At 39.7% G+C, this 17,473-nt stretch overlaps 1 pseudogene; it reads left to right on the forward strand.

Annotated features, from left to right (window-relative positions):
- Positions 1–4,273: 4,273 nt before the first annotated feature.
- On the forward strand, positions 4,274–13,647 carry LOC145536646 (pre-rRNA-processing protein TSR2 homolog pseudogene; annotated as a pseudogene).
- The last annotated feature ends 3,826 nt before the right edge of the window (positions 13,648–17,473 follow it).

Below are 17,473 nucleotides of genomic sequence, written 5' to 3' on the forward strand. Positions count from 1 at the left end.
AGCAGGCTCCATATTCATGAAAACAGAAGTCTGGACCTTGCTCAGTATATCCTTCCCCAGAAGGGGTGAGGGAGATTGTCACAATTAGAAACTCAAGAAAATAGCTCAGAGTCCTAATTGCAGCTTAAAGGACAACTAAAATAATAACATTTGGCTCATCCAGACAGTCCCATTATGGTAGTGGATTGGGAAGAAAGCAGACCAGGGGCTTCAGTGAGCACAGAGAAAGTTGCCCCAGTGTCCAAAAGAAATTTGACTGATTGCCCCCCCACACACAGTAATTAATACCCAGGGTTCCTCAGGTGTAATTAGGATGGGAAGTTGTGTGGGGACTCTGGGGCACCTTCAGTCACAATTGTCTTGAGAGCCTGACCCCTGGGGCCTACACCTTGGAGGGCAGTCTCTTCACCAGTATGGTCTTTTGCAGACCAGACGAGAAACTGGGACAGCTTACATGCCTGAGGGCAATCCCGCTCGAGAGGACCCTCCTTTCCACAGTAATAACAAGTCCATCCCTTCTCACCTGGCTTCCTCTGGGTATTTTTCCTCAGGCTGTTTCAGAGCAGGTCAAACAGCCACTGTTGGAGCTTCAGTCTATTGCCTGGCTCATTTTTTTGCTCTTATTTTCCTCCTCATATTCTCTACCATAATATACTGTCTGAGCCAGCTGCAACAGTTTCTAAAGACTGATTTGGTCTGAATGCCTGTTTTAGTAGCTTACAACAGATATCTGGAGCCGACTGAGTGAGAAATCTATCTTTCAAGATTATTTTTCCCTCTAACTTTCAGAATCAATGTCAGTAAGCTTACAGAGAGCCTCCTAGAGTCTATCTAGGAATTTACCAGGAGTTTCCTTCTCTCTTTGTTCTATGTCAGCCAATTTAGCAGAGTTTAAAGTCTTAGCATGTGCTTGCTTAAGTCCTTCAAGAATACATCCAGCAAAGCGGCTCTGTTATTGAACTGCATGGCTCCCAGGAAGAAGGAGGGCTATTTCATGTTCCCTCTTTTTTCCTTGCCTCATGCTTAAGTCAGTTCAGTTCAGTTCAGTCCCTCAGTCGTGTCCGACTCTTTGTGTCTCCATGAATTGCAGCACGCCAGGCCTCCCTGTCCATCAACAACTCCTGGAGTTTACCCAAATTCATGTCCATCGAGTAGGTGATGTCATCCAGCCATCTCATCCTCTGTCATCCCCTTCTCCTCCTGCCCCCAATTCTCCCTAACATCAGTCTTTTCCAATGAGTCAACTCTTCGCATCAGGTGGCCAAAGTATTGGAGTTTCAGCTTCAACATCAGTCCTTCCAATGAACACCCAGGACTGATCTCCTTTAGGATGGACTGGTTGGATCTCCTTGCAGTCCAAGGGACTCTCAAGATCTTCTCCGACAGCACAATTCAAAAGCACCAATTCTTCAGCGCTTAGATTTCTTCACAGTCCAACTCTCACATCCATACATGACTACTGGATCACATGGAGAGAGGAGCCTGGTAGGCTACAGTCGATGGGGTTGCAAAGAGTCAGACATGACTGAGTTACTTCACTTGACTAGATGGAACTTTGTTAGCAAAGTAATGTCTCTGCTTTTTAATATGCTATCTAGGGTGGTCATAACTTTCCTTCCAAGCAGTAAGCGTCTTCACAGTCCAACTTTCACATCCATACATGACCACTGGAAAAACCATAGCCTTGACTAGACGGACCTTTGTTGGCAAAGTAATGTCTCTGCTTTTTAATATGCTATCTAGGTTGGTCATAAATTTCCTTCCAAGGAGTAAGATTCTTTTAATTTCATGGCTGCAATCACCATCAGCAGTGATTTTGGAGCCCCCCAAAATAAAGTCTGACACTGTTTCCACTGTTTGCCCATCTATTTCCCATAAGTAATGGGACCAGATGCCATGATCTTAGTTTTCTGAATGTTGAGCTTTAAGCCAACTTTTTCACTCTCCATTTTCACTTTCATCAAGAGGCTTTTTAATTCTTCTTCACTTTCTGCCATAACGGTGGTGTCATCTGCATATCTGAGGTTATTGATATTTCTCCCGGCAATCTTGATTCCAGCTTGTGCTTCATCCAGCCCAGCGTTTCTCATGATGTACTCTGCATATAAGTAAAATAAGCAAGATGACAATATACAGCCTTGACATACTCCTTTTCCTATTTGGAACCAGTCTGTTGTTCCATGTCCAGTTCTAACTGTTGCTTCCTGACCTGCATACAGGTTACTCAAGAAGCAGGTCAGATGCTCTGCTTTTCCCATCTCTTTCAGAATTTTCCACAGTTTATTGTGATCCACACAGTCAAAGGCTTTGGCATAGTCAATGAAGCAGAAATATATGTTTTTCTGGTACTCTCGTGCTTTTTCAATGATCCAGTGGATGTTGGCATTCTTTAGCATTACCTTTCTTTGGGATTGGAATGAAAACTGACTTTTTCCAGTCCTGTGGCCACTGCTGAGTTTTCCAAATTTGCTGGCACATTGAGTGCATCACTTTCACAGCATCTTCTTTCAGGATTTGAAATAGCCAACTGGAACTCCATCACCTCCACTAGCTTTGCTCATAGTGATGCTTCCTAAGGCCCACTTGACTTCACATTCCAGGATGTCTGGCTCTAGGTGAGTGATCACACCATCGTGATTATCTGGGTCATGAAGATCTTTTTTGTACAGTTCTTCTGTGTTTTCTTGCCACCTCTTCTTAATATCCTCTGCTTCTGTTAGGTCCATACCATTTCTGTCCTTTATTGAGCTCATCTTTGCATGAAATGTTCCATTGGTACCTCTAATTTTCTTGAAGAGATCTCTAGTCTTTCCCATTCTGTTGTTTTCCTCTATTTCTTTGCATTGATTGCTGAGGAAGGCTTTCTTATCTCTCCTTGCTATTCTTTGGAACTCTGCATTCAGATGGGAATATCTTTCCTTTTCTCCTTTGGTTTTTGCTTCTCTTCTTTTCACAGCTATTTGTAAGGCCTCTCAGACAGCCAGTTTGCCTTTTTGCATTTGTTTTTCATGGGGATTGTCTTGACCCCTGTCTCCTGTACAATGTCATGAACCTCCGTCCATAGTTCATCAGGCACTCTGTCTATCAGATCTAGCCCCTTAAATCTATTTCTCACTTCCACTGTATAATCATTAGGGATTTGATTTAGGTCATACCTGAATGGTCTATTGGTTTTCCCTACTTTCTTCAATTTAAGTCTGAATTTGGCAATAATTCATCTCCAAAAGCAGTTCAGTCAGTTCAGTCTCTCAGTCATGTCTGACTCGTTGCAATCCCATGGATTGCATCACATCAGGGTTCCCTGTCCATCAGCAACACCAAATGGAGTAGCATCCCCCAAAACTTGAGTTTTTGAGCCAGGAGTGAGTATCTGTCCCAAGGCATACATTACATTTCTCCAAGAAAGGTCATAAAGTAAAATTAGTCCCATAAAGGCTTCTATGAACTTTTCTGGATCCTGTAGATAGTGTTGACCACAGTTGGTACTGCTTGAATTTCTACCGAGACTGAGGCAACCCCTCCTGAAAGGGTGCCCCTATTCTCAGCCTGTTCCTTTGGGAGCCCCAGATACAGGGGCAAAGTAAAATGACAGGAGGCAGCTGCTGTAGGTTTCACCCCCAAATCTGTACCATAACATAAGTCTGGCACGTCTCGCAGAGAGAAAAAGAGCAACACATATGGCACTTCTACTCATTTCTTTTGTTTTCTACAGAATCGGTCTAATTGTAAAACAGTACTATAATTAAGAGACCCTTCAACTGGCCAGTGTTTCCCGTCTCACAAAGGATATTGTGGCCATTCAGTATCACAGAAGATCAGGCTTGTCTTTTTAAATTCTGAGGATTGAACTTGTCCCAGTTTTTTAAAAATACATTTTAAAGGATTGATTCTGGAACTTCTAGCTCCCATCTGTAAGAGAGAAAAAAGTGGCACCCACAGCCGTGGCTTCTCTCCACCGGAGGCATCCCTCCTTGCTTTAGATGGGGTGTACACAGACTTTCCACCAAAGCTTTCCTTCCCTGGCCAGACTTGGTCTGTCCCTTACTGATGTAGGCATCTTACTCGTCCCTCCTGGTTCTACCACTGTGGCAGGGTGGAGATGCATCAAGGGTAGACCTGATGCCATCCCAGATTGATTTTCAGTTCCTTATCACCAAGACCTTTGTTTAATTTGCCCTTTTCTTCTGATGCCACCCAAGTTGGAGCAGAGTAGCTTTCCAGAATGTTTCCCAAGCTAGGACTACTAGGGGAAGCATCTGTCTTACATGTGCCCATGCACATTCCTGAGTACCGTCCTGACCACAGTAGAAGCGGTGAGTCATAAAGGGATGAACAACAACCAAGATGTCCCTTATGAGTGTCACCATACCAGTATATATGAGGAAAACCAGTGAGGAAAAAGTGATTTTTGTCCTCAAGCTACTTGGGTCAATCCTTCCAGTTCATTTTCACAGCTTTCACAAAAGAAATATCTAAAGAGTTGAGACAGGAGCCATTATAGAGCTTTCTCTGGTCTGCTAAGAGCTAGCACTTCCAAAGGAAGAAGCCCACTGCACTTCCAATATAACCAGGTCCTACAATTCCTGACCTGTGTCCTCAAAAAACTCATGGTTACCAGCGATGCTTGTATCCACACAGATCAGAGGCACAGCCATGACAAAGACTCACTTTCAGGTTGCTGGCCCTTGAAGCAGGCAGCCAAGAGATGGACCTCTAGCCTGAGAGATGTTCCTGGAGCTAGAGCTCCGCCTCACTCCCAAACATGCTCTTGTACATTTTGGCTCCTAGCAAGGATAGGTGCTTCTGTACAAGGGGTCTAAGTAAAAGTACACAGTAACTGCATGGATCACAAGTCCCTTGGAGGTCTGTGATCTGACAGAGTAGGTTAGTAGTTCTAATTCCCCACACAATTATGAAATGGTCAAAGAGACCAGGAAAAGGTGACCAAGAAAGTAAAGTTTGGTCCACATGCGTCACCCATTTCTGGCCACTCCCTTCACAGGGACCTTGGGTGTCTCCTGGCATTGGGAGGTCCATATAAACCCCCGAAAAGGCTCCCCTTTTGGGAGCTGCCTTGAGTCATTACAAGGCTCCTCGAAACCGCAGAGCAGGACTCATCACTTGCTTCATGCAGGGCATGTAGTTCATTCACACAAGCATACCAAGGAGTTAGTAAAGTAAAGCAGAAAACGTGTATATTGAGAAAGCTAGAGCTCTGAGTGTTCTTATCTTGTCCTGAAGATCCCAGACGAGCCCCCAAGATGATAGCTAACGGAGAATGATGTCGGATTTGTGATCTCCGAAGAAGAAGATTTAGCTTTGGAACCAGGGACCAGACTTGATCACTCAAGAGCTTTTGTGTAGCAGAGTTTTATTAAAGTGAAAGAGGACAGAGAAAGCTTCTGACAGAGACATCAGAAGGGAGGCAAAGAGTGCCCCACTTGCTACTCTTAGAAAAGGGAGTTATATACATTTTCAATTGGTTATTACAATAAATCAAAAAAAATGCTCAAGATTGTAAAGATCTTACTAGACCCACTCTCACAATTTACATTTTAAGATGATAGGATTAGAACTAACAATAGAAAGATCTTACAACATGACACCACCCTTATGGCAGAAAGTGAAGAAATAAGAGCCTCTTGATGAAAGTGAAAAAGGAGAGTGAAAGAGTTGGCTTAAAGCTCAACATTCAGAAAACAAAGGTCATGGCATCTGGTCCCGTAACTTCATGGCAAATAGATGGGGAAACAGTGGAAACCGTGGCTGACTTTATTTTTCTGGGCTCCAAAATCACTGCAGATGGTGATTGCAGCCATGAAATTAATAGATGCTTACTCCCTGGAAGGAAAGTTATGACCAAACTAGACAGCATATTAAAAAGCAGAGACATTACTTTGTCAGCAAAGGTGCATTTAGTCAAGGCTATGGTTTTTCCAATGGTAATGTATGGATGTGAGAGTTGGACTATAATGAAAGTTGAGTGCAGAAGAATTGATGTTTTTGAACTGTGGTGTTGGAGAAGACTCTTGAGAGTCCCTTGGACTGCAAGGAGATCCAACTAGTCCATCCTATAGGAGATCAGCCCTGGGTGTTCATTGGAAGGACTGATGTTGAAGTTGAAACTCCAATACTTTGGCCACCTCATGTGAAGAGTTGATTCATTTGAAAAGACCCTGATGCTCGGAAAGATTGAGGGAAGGAGGAGAAGAGGACTACAGAGGATGAGATGGTTGGATGGCATCACCGACTCAATGGACATGGGTTTGGGTGGACTCCAGGAGTTGGTGATGGACAGGGAAACCTGGCGTGCTGCAGTTCATAGGGTCGCAAAGAGTCGGACACGACTGAGCGACTGAACTGAACTGAACCAGACCCACTCCTGCAGTATACAATGAGAAAACAGAAAGAGAAATTAAGGAAACAATTCCATTCACCACTGCAACGAAAAAAATAAAATACTTAAGAATATATCTACCTAAAGAAACAAAAGACCTATATATAGAAAACTGTAAAACACTGATGAAAGAAATCAAAGATGAACAAATAGATGGAGAAATATACCATGTTCATGGATTTGAAGAATCAATAAAGTGAAAATGATTATTCCACCCAAAGCAATCTATGGATTCAATGCAATCCCTATCAAGCTGCCAATGGTATTTTTCCACAGAACTAGAACAAATAATTTCACAACTCATATGGAAATACAAAAAACCTTGAATAGCCGAAACAATCTTGAGAAAGAAGAATGAAACAGGAGGAATCAACCTGCCTGACTTCAAGCTCTACTACAAAGCAACAGTCATCAAGACAGTATTGTACTGGCACAAAGACAGAAATATAGATTAATGGAACAAAATAGAAAGCCCAGAGATCAATCCACGCACCTATGGACACCTTATCTTCGACAAAGGAGGCAAGAATATACAATGGAGAAAAGACAATCTGTTGAACAAGTGGTGCTGGGAAAACTGGTCAAAGACTGGTCACTTGTAAAAGAATGAAACTAGAACACTTTCTAACACCATACACAAAAATAAACTCAAAATGGATTAAACATCTAAATGTAAGACCAGAAACTATAAAACTCCTAGAGGAAAACATACGCAAAACACCCTCTGTCATAAATCACAGCAGGATCCTCTATGACCCACCTCCCAGAGTAATGCAAATAAAAGCAAAAATAAACAAATGGGACCTAATTAAAGCTTAGGTCCTAAATTAAAAGCTTTTGCACAATGAAGGAAACTATAAGCAAAGTGAAAACACAGCCTTCAGAGTGGGAGAAAATAATAGCAAATGAAGCAACTGACAAAGAATTAATCTCAAAAATATACAAGCAACTACTGCAGCTCAATTCCAGAAAAATAAATGACCCAATCAAAAAATGGGCCAAAGAACTAAACAGACATTTCTCCAAAGAAGACATACAGATGGCTAACAAACACATGAAAAGATGCTCAACATCACTCATGATCAGAGAAATGCAAATCAAAACCACAATGAGGTACCATCTCATGCCAGTCAAAATGGCTGCTATCCAAAAACCTACAAACAATAAGTGTTGGAGGGGGTGTGGAGAAAAGGGAACCCTCTTTCACTGTTGGTGGGAATGCAAACTAGTACAGCCACTATGGAGAACAGTGTGGAGATTCCTTAAAAAACTGAAAATTGAACTGCCATATGACCCAGCAATCCCACTGCTTGGCATACACACTGAGGAAACCAGAATTGAAAGAGACACGTGTACCCCAATGTTCATCGCAGCACTGTTTATAATAACAAGGACATGGAAGCAACCTAGATGTCCATCAGCAGACAAATGGATAAGAAAGCAGTGGTACATATATACAATGGAATATTACTCAGACATTAAAAAGAATACATTCGAATCAGTTCTAATGAGGTGGATGAAACTGGAGCCTATTATACAGAGTGAAGTAAGCCAGAAAGAAAAACACCAATATAGTAATACTAACACATATATATGGAATTTAGAAAGATGGTAATGATAACCCTATATGCGAGACAGAAAAAGAGACACAGATGTATAGAACAGTCTTTTGGACTCTGTGGGAGAAGGCAAGGGTGGGATGATCTGAGAGAATAGCATTGAAACATGTATATTATCATATGTGAATCAGATCGCCAGTCCAGGTTCGATGCATGAGACAGGGTACTCAGGGCTGGTACACTGGGATGACCGAGAGGGATGGGATGGGTAGGGAGGTGGGAGGGGAGTTTCAAGATGGGGAGCACATGTAAACCCATGGCAGATTCATATCAATGTGTGGCAAAAACCACTACAATATTGTAAAGTAATTAGCCTCCAACTAAAATAAATAAATTGAAAAAAAAGATTCACTAATAAGAAAAATATATATATAAGATTAGTCAGAAGGTTCTTGTTAAAGAGAAACATATCCTTGAGCAAGGTACATTGTTGTATTGACTAAGACAAAGCAATGTAGAAAAAAAATGTTTCTCTTTTTCTCTTCCTTGAGAGCCTAGACCCCTTTCTCCTCCTTGGGGACCCTGAACTTCTTATCAACCTTCCTAGGAATTGACTCTCTCAGTAGAAGATGGAGTGCTTTACTTCTAAGATCAAAATTAACAAAAAGATGTCCACTCTCATTGTACTGAATTTCTGTCCCTGAAATCATTTTAGAAAATTTTTGAGAAGTTATCCAGTTTGTAAAAGAAGAATTAAACTGTTTTTATTTGCAGGCGACATCTGTGTAGAATATCCAATGAAATCTAAAACAACAACAAGTAACTAAAGTAAGAAGTAATTTAAGCAATGTTGCAAGATATACAGTTGATATATGAAATCCAATTGTTTTCTATATAGTAGGATAGACAGTTGAAAATTAAAATAAAAATAGTAACATTAACAACAACATTTAAGTAAGAAAAATTTAAGAATCTGACAAAATATACAAACGGCAACAATGCAAAAAATGGACAAAAAGTTTGGACAGGAAATTCACTAAATAAAGATGACAACTAAGCACTGCACACCAAAATGATAGCTCTAGTGAGAGAACAGACAAGAACAAGTGTGATGAGGATGTGGAAAAATTTGAACTTTCATACACCATTTATGGGAATACAAAATGATATAGCCCTGGTGGAAAACACTTTAGAATTTGCTTAAAAACTTAAACATTGGGTTGCCATATGACCCAGCAATCCCACCCCTAGGTATATACCAAAAAGAATGAAAAAAAGTTTACCCAAGGACTTGAACATGAATGTTCATAGCAATCTTATTTCTAATAGTCAAAAAGTTGAAGCGACTCAAATCTCCACCAACTGGTGATCAAATAAATAAAATGTGCAATGTAATATTATTTGGCCATAAAATGAATGCAGCTCTGATACATGCTATAACATGATATACCTCTGAAATGATTATGTTAATTAAAAGAAGCCAGGCACAAAAGGCTGCATATTGCATTATTCTGTTCATCTGAATGAATATGTCCTAGATTAGGTAATTCTCTAAAGACAGAAAATAGAATAGTGGATGCCAGGGGCCAGATGAAGGGAGAAATGGAAAATGTCTGCCAACTGGACAGTGTTTCCCACTGGACTGATGAAAATATTCTAGAATATGGTAGTGGTTATGGTTATGTAACCTATGAATAAATTACAAATCAATGAATTGTACATTTTAACTGGTAAATTCATGGTACATGGACAACATGTCAATAAATAAAAAGCTAAAAATCACTAAACTTGACATCTATGTCCAGGAAAATTATCCTTCAAAAATAAAGGAGAAATAGATATTCTCATATGAACAAAAAATAAGGCAATTTATTCTAAGCAGTTATCTTGTCTGTAAGAAATGTGATGAAAAGAAGTTATTTCCACAGGATAAGATGATATTAAACAGAAACTATGAGTTAAGAAAGAAAAAGTGTCATAAAATAAATAAATGAAGGTAAAATAAAATGAAGCATTTTTCTTATTTTTAATTGGTAAAAGTTAAATGCTTGTTGTGCTTCTCCATTTTTACTTTTCACTGATTATTAATCTTCATATTAAAGTCACTTTCCTGTACACAACATATATTTTGGCTCAGCGGTAAAGAATCCGCCTGCAATGTAGGAGCTGTAGCATACTCGAATTCCATCTCTGTGTCAGGAAGATCCCCTGGAGGAAAGCATGGCAACCCACTCCAGTATTCTTGCCTGGAGAGTCCCATGGACAGAGGAGCCTGGAGGACTAAAGTCCACAGGGTCGCAAAGAGTTGGACATGGCTGAAGTGACTTAACGCCCATGCACAAATGTTTCTTTAAAGCAATTACAGCAAGAATGTATTGAGTGTTTATAACAAACGAATGAGTATATGGCTGCAATATAACAAGACAAAGAATGAAGGAACTGAGAATACTCCGCTAATTTTATGAGAATTGATATAATGTCATTTGAGGGTTCAGTTCAGGTAAGTTCAGTTGTTCAGTTGTGTCCGACTCTTTGCGACCCCATGGACCGCAGCACGCCAGGCCTCCCTGTCCATCACCAACTCCCAGAGTTTACTCAAACTCATGTCCATTGAGTCAGTGATGCCATCCAACGATCTCATCCTCTGTTGTGCTCTTCTCCTCCTGCCTTCAATCTTTCCCAGCATCAGGGTCTTTTCAAATGAGTCAGTTCTTCGCATCAGGTGGCCAAAGTATTGGGGTTTCAGCTTTAGCATCAGTCCTTCCAATGAATATTAAGGACTGATTTACTTTAGGATGGACTAGTTGGATCTCATTGCAGTCCAAGGGACTCTCAAGAGTCTTCTCCAACATCACAGTTCAAAACCATCAGTTCGTCAGCACTCAGCTTTCTTTATAATCCAACTCTCACATCCACACATGACTACTGGAAACAACATAGCTTTGACTAGATGAACCTTTGTTGGGAAAGTAATGCCTCTGCTTTTTAATATGCTGTTTAGGGTGGTCATAACTTTCCTTCCAAGGAGTAAGCATCTTAATTTCATGGCTGCAGTCACCATCTGCAGTGATTTTGGAGCCACAAAAAATAAAGTCAGCCACTGTTTCCATTGTTTCCCCACCTATTTGTCATGAAGTGATAAGACTGGATGCCATGATTTCTGAATATTGAGTTTTAAGCTAACTTTTTCACTCTCCTCTCTCACTTTCAAGAGGATCTTTAGTTCTTCTTCACTTTCTGCCATAAGGGTGGTGTCATCTGTATATCTGAGGTTACTGACATTTCTCCCAGCAATCTTGATTCCATCTTGTGTTTCATCCAGCCCAACTGATGTACTCTACATATAAGTACAGTACATATAAGTTAAATAAGCAGGGTGACAATATACAGCATTGATGTACTCCTTTTCTTATTTGAAACCAGTCTGTTGTTCCATGTCCAGTCTATTGTTCCAATTGAAGGTGGACATATATTATTTTAAAATGTATAGTGTAAGGCATATTTCAACACCAAATTAAAAAAAAATATGTTTATTACCAGAAAATGATCTAAACTGGAATCATAAAAGAAATGTTCAATTAAAATAGAAAGCAGAAAGAGACAGAGAGAAAGAATCAAGGAAAAAATTGAAAGGAATGAATCGAAAGCAGTCACAAAGATGCTATATCATTAATTACTCTAAATGTGAATTCTCTACCTATACCAGTCCAAGGCAGAGGTTGTCAGAATGTATAAACCACAACAATAGCAACAACAAAACACAAGACCAAAATACATGCTGTGTACAAGAAATCCACTTTCATCTTTTTTTTTTAATAAATTTATTTATTTTAGTTGGCTAATTACTTTACAATATTGTAGTGGTTTTTGCCATACACTGACATGAATCAGCCATGGGTTTACATGTGTTCCCCATCCTGAACCCCCCTCCCACCTCACTCCCCATCCCATCCCTCTGGGTCATCCCATTGCCCCAGCCCTGAGCATTTGTCTCATGCATCGAACCTGGAATGGTGTTCTGTTTCACATATGATAATATACATGTTTCAATGCTATTCTCCCAGAACGTCCCACCCTCACCTTCTCCCTCAGAGTCCATAAGACTGTTCTATGCATCTGTGTCTCTTATTCTGTCTCGCATATAGGGTTATCGTTACCATCTTTCAAATTCCATATATATGCATTAGTATACTGTATTGGTGTTTTTCTTTCTGGCTTACTTCACTCTGTATAATGGGCTCCAGTTTCATCCATCTCAACAGAGCCGATTCAAATGTATTTTTTTAATGGCTGAGTAATATTCCATTGTGTATATGCACCACAGCTTCCTTATCCATTCATCTGCTGATGGACACTTTCATTATGAAGATTCATAGTCAGTGAAAAGAAAAGATGGGGAAAGCATCATGCCAACACTAATCAAAAGAAAGCTGGAGGGCTATCTTAAATTTAGACAAAGCATACTTCAAAATAAATAAGATTAACAGGGGATAAGGAGGGACATTATATAATGTAAACAAGTTACACATAGCAATCCTTAGCATTTATGTACCTAACAACAGAGCATCAAAATACATGAAGCAAAATGATAGAACTCGAAGGAGAAACAGTCCACCATTACAGTTGGAGACTTGAACCCCTGTGTCATTAATTGATAGATCCAGCAAGCAGAAAATCAATAAAGATATGGATGACCTGAAGAGTACTATCAATCAACTTGATCTAAGTGACATTTATAGCATAATCCATCCAACAACAACAGAATAGACATTCTTCTGAGGTTCACATGAAACATTTACCAAGGCAGACTATATTCTAGGTCATAAAACATACCTTAAGAAATCTAAAAGAATAGAAATCATATGAAGTATGTTCTCTGACAAAACTGTAATTAAACTATAAATCAATAATAGAAAGAGGGCTGGAAAATCCCCACGTTTGGAAATTAAACTACACACTTCTAAATAAACCATGGGTCAAAGAACAAGTCTCAACATATTGAACTAAATGAGAATGAAAATACAACCTATCAAACTTTGTGATAGAGTTAAAACAATGTTTAGAGGGACATTTATAGAATTACATGGACATATTAGGAAAGAAGAATGATCTAAAATTTATAACCCATTTCTATTTTAAGAAATAAAGAAAGAGGCTCTTAGGGACTGCAGTCTGCACATCGCTGGAGGCCTGGCCCACCTTGCAGATCGCTGTGGAGAATGGCTTTGGGGTTGTGCACAGCCGGGAGAAGGCTGAATGGCTGGAGGGCGCAGTGGGGGAGTACTTCTTCCGCAATGTTGACTTGGAGCTAGACGAGGTGAAGGAATTTCTCAGGGAGCTAATGACGAACAAATTTAATACTGTTGTGGGGATGGGAGTCTGCCCCAGGTGAGTCAGCAGCTACAGACCATGTTCCACCACTTCCAGAGGAGTGATAGGGCTCCTCTGAAGGCAATGGCCTCTCTCATCACCCAAAGAAAGTGTAAGGTCAGAGCCAATGGACTGACCACAGCCAGAGAGACTGATGAGGATGATGGTGCAAATAGCATGGAGGAGGTGGAGACTTCAGCTATGAAAGATGGGGCAGCTACAGATGGGATCTGCCCACAGCCTGAACACTTTGGTCCAGACTCCCATACTATTAAGAAAGAGGATATAGTGGAGGATGGCCAGACCAGAGAAAATAAATGAGTGGGGCTAGAAACGGTCTGAGTCCTTGTTTGCTTGGGACTTGTTTGTAGGGTTTTTGTTGGAGGGTTGCAGACCTCTGGACTTGTTATCTCATCTCCATCCTTGCCCCATCCCCATACCCAGCTTCTTCCAGGGGGCAGAAGAACCCAAGGGTCCTTGGTCTTGGGCTGATCTGAGTAATAAAGTCTGGTTTCCTAGCAAAGTGTCTCTTGGGTGCAATTAGTGTGAAGAAGGAGGGATGAGTGGTATGGGAGTGACTGGGGGAGAAGCTAATCACTGGTCAATAGTAGGCAGGGGAATGTGTGAAAGGAGAGGACCAGAAGGAGAACCAGTGTTCCTGCATGGTGAGATGAGCTTGCAAATGGAAGAGAGATTAGTTGAAGATGCGAACCAAAGTAGTTGTGGCACCTCTCCCTCTCCCCTCCTCCCAATTCCCCACCCTCACACAGAGCAGCTCTATGCTTCTGCCCAGAAATCGGAAACTCCCAGGAATGTTCCCTTCCTACAGCCCAGTATCCAGCTCTGAGTTCCTTTAGGATGTCTAAGTCCTTGTTTAGGCAGTGGGTTCAAGGTCCCTCGGCTTTGTTTTCTGTCTCCTCCAACCTCTTTCCAAATGCTTCATCACATCAAAGTCCAGAGATGAGGCTTAAGATCTCAATAAATAATGCCTTATTGTTTTTTAAAAAAAAGAAATAGAGAAAGAATAACAAATTAAACTAAAGTAAGCAGAAGAAAGGGAATAATAAAAAAAATCAGTCAGAAATCAGTGAAATTGAAAACAGAAGAATATTAGGGAAAATCAAGGATTCTAAAAGGTGCTTTTTTGAAAAGGTCATTAAAATTGATAATTTTCTAGTCAGTCTAATGAATGCAAGTAAGAGAGACCCAAATTACCAATATCAGGAATTTTAAAAAGGTTCATCAGTACTGATCCCATGGATATTAAAAAGATAGTACAGGAAAGCTGTGAACAACTGTACGGCCACACAAAGTTAATAACTTAGATAAAATTAACCAATTTTTTGGAAGGCACAAATTATGAATATTAACTCAATGAGAAACAGATAACCTGAAAGTATTATATTCATTAAAATAAATTGAATTAGTACTTGAAAACCTTCCAAAAATAAAGAACATCTGGTCCAGATGGTTATCCTTGTGTATTCTGTCAAAAACTTAAGGAAGACTTAATGCCAATTTGACAATATCTCTTCCAGAAAATAAAAGATATTTGATTGTCTATAAGAAACCACAAATACTTCACAAAATACCCCTGAAACTAATGAGTGAATATATGAAGATGGCAGGGTACAACTCAATATACAGAGGTCAAATGCTTTCCTATATGCCAGCAATGAAAAATTCAAATTAGATTTTTCATGAAAACAGTACTTATAATAGCATCCCAAAATGACATACCAAAGTATTATTAGTTTAATAAAATATGTATGGGATCTGTGCACAGAAACAATAAATACTGATAAAAGAAATCAAAGTAGATCTAAAGAAACTGAGAGATAGTCCATGTTAATGGATTACAGGACAATATTGTAACGAGGCCAGTTCTTTTCAATTTGATCTGTAGATTCAGCATAATCCAAATTAAATACCTAGCAAGGCTTTTTTCAGGGAAGGTTGTAGATATTGTCAAGGCAATTCTAAAACTTACACAGCAAGCAAAAGATCTATAGTAGCCAACACATTCCTGAAAAAGAAGAACATGATCCATGAAATGAAACGTGAATAACTTGGACCTTTTTACTGACATTAAAATCTTTTGCTCTGTAAAATACACTCTTAGGAAAATCCAAAGTTATAATTTATATCCAAAATACACAAAGAACTATTAAAGTTCGGACCCCATACCTCGCCAAAGAAGACATATAGATAGCAAATAAGTATGTGAAAAGAGACCCAATATCATTGGTCATTACGGAGCTGTAAATCGAAACAATGAAATACTACTAACACATTACAGCATGGCTGAAATCCAAAAAACTAACAATTCCAAATGCCAGTGAGGATGCAGAGCAATAGAAACTCTCATTCATTGGTGCAGGGAATGGAAAGTGGGACAGCCACTTCGGTAGACAGTTTGTCAATCCTTTGGAAAGCTGGACTTTCCTGGTGGCTCAGACAGTAAAGTGTCTGCCTACAATGCGGGAGACCCGGGTTCAATCCCTGGGTCAGGAAGATCTCCTGCAGAAGGAAATGGCAACCCACTTCAGTATTCTTGCCTGGAAAATCCCATGGACGGAGGAACCTGGTAGGCTACAGTCCATGAGGTTGCAAAGAATCAGACATGACTGAGTGACTTCACTCACTCACTTGGAAAGCTGAATATACTTTTACCATACGATCCACCAGTGGTGCTCCTAGATATTTACCCAACTGATTTGAGAACTTATTTTACACAAAAACCTGTACACAAATGTTTATTCATAATCAAATACAGTTTATTTATGGAATGTATGAATATTTATTCATAATCATATGAATAAAGCAGCTTTATTCATAATCCCCCCAAACTGGAAACAACCAAGATGTTATTTGGGAGGCAAATGGATCAGCAAACTGTGATACAGACAGCAATAAAATGCAATTCAATGATAAAAAGGAATGTGCTATGAAAGAAATGAGTCTGCAAAGGATACACACTGTATGATTCCATTTCCATGACATTCTGGAAAAGACAAGAGACACACAATAGCTGAATAGTTGTCAGAAGTTTGGGGAGGAGGCAACATTGAATAGGTGAAGTACAAGGGATTTCTTAGGCTGGTGTAACTATTCTATGGTACACTAGTGGTGGATACACAGCAATGTGCATTTGTCAAAATCCACAGAACCCGACAGCACAAAATATGAGTCTTTTTTTTTAATTGATTGCTAGATCACAAACCCCAGTTGGCAGACTGTGACAAAATAATAGTATTACAAATGTACAAAATACCTGCACTGAAGAGGGTAGGGGACAAGGGTGCTGACCTAAGCAACTTTGGAAACGAATGGAAGTGTTAAGTTTAAAGACAAAAAGAACTGTACATAGCACTGTGTTCTAGTTGAAGTAGTTTCCCATTGTGTGAGCTAACAATTCTCAAATCGCTGTTCATGTATAATTTGTTTGAAAAAATAATAAATGAACAGCATATGGTATGAGCCATATTTCTCACTGTTTGAGTGAGAGGATAGAGACAAGCAAGGAAGGAAGGCTGGAATGAACCCCCTGGGCCTGGAATAGAGTCAGAGACAATAGGGAGAACTCATGTTTAGCTTGATATATATATGGATGGAGATACATGCACAGATTGACAGAGAAATAACTACAGATATATTAATATGTATATACACAGGTTCATATGTATAGATCTACTATGTGCCTCTCTCCACTAGAGAGACAGACTAGAAGCAATGACACCTTCATAGCAATAAGCAAACCTAGCATCTAGAATTTGTTTTCTAATTCCATTGTCCAAAGAAAGAAACCAGGGTTCCTTTGAGAAGTGGTGGATTCCAGGGCAAGGGAAGGAAATAGGTAAGCTCAACCTGGAGCATCTTGTAGCGCTATAAAGTAAGGACATGCTCAAAAATACAAAAGGATCGGGACATGTCAAAGTGACATAGGAGCCAACCTGAAAGAGCTCCCAGTGGCCAAAACTGGAACAAAGTAAACAATGCAATAAGTAAGGGTATATTAGATTATAACTTGAAACATTAAATAATCATTCAAGAGTCTATACTGACATAAATAAATGATTGAATCACAAGTTAAATGAAAGGGAACAAATCTCCCCTACAGAAGAAGTCCAAATATTTTATATAGTCA

The sequence above is a fragment of the Giraffa tippelskirchi genome, chromosome X (assembly GCF_054371585.1).
Source record: "Giraffa tippelskirchi isolate mGirTip1 chromosome X, T2T-mGirTip1v1.2.pri, whole genome shotgun sequence".
Lineage (NCBI taxonomy): Eukaryota > Metazoa > Chordata > Mammalia > Artiodactyla > Giraffidae > Giraffa > Giraffa tippelskirchi.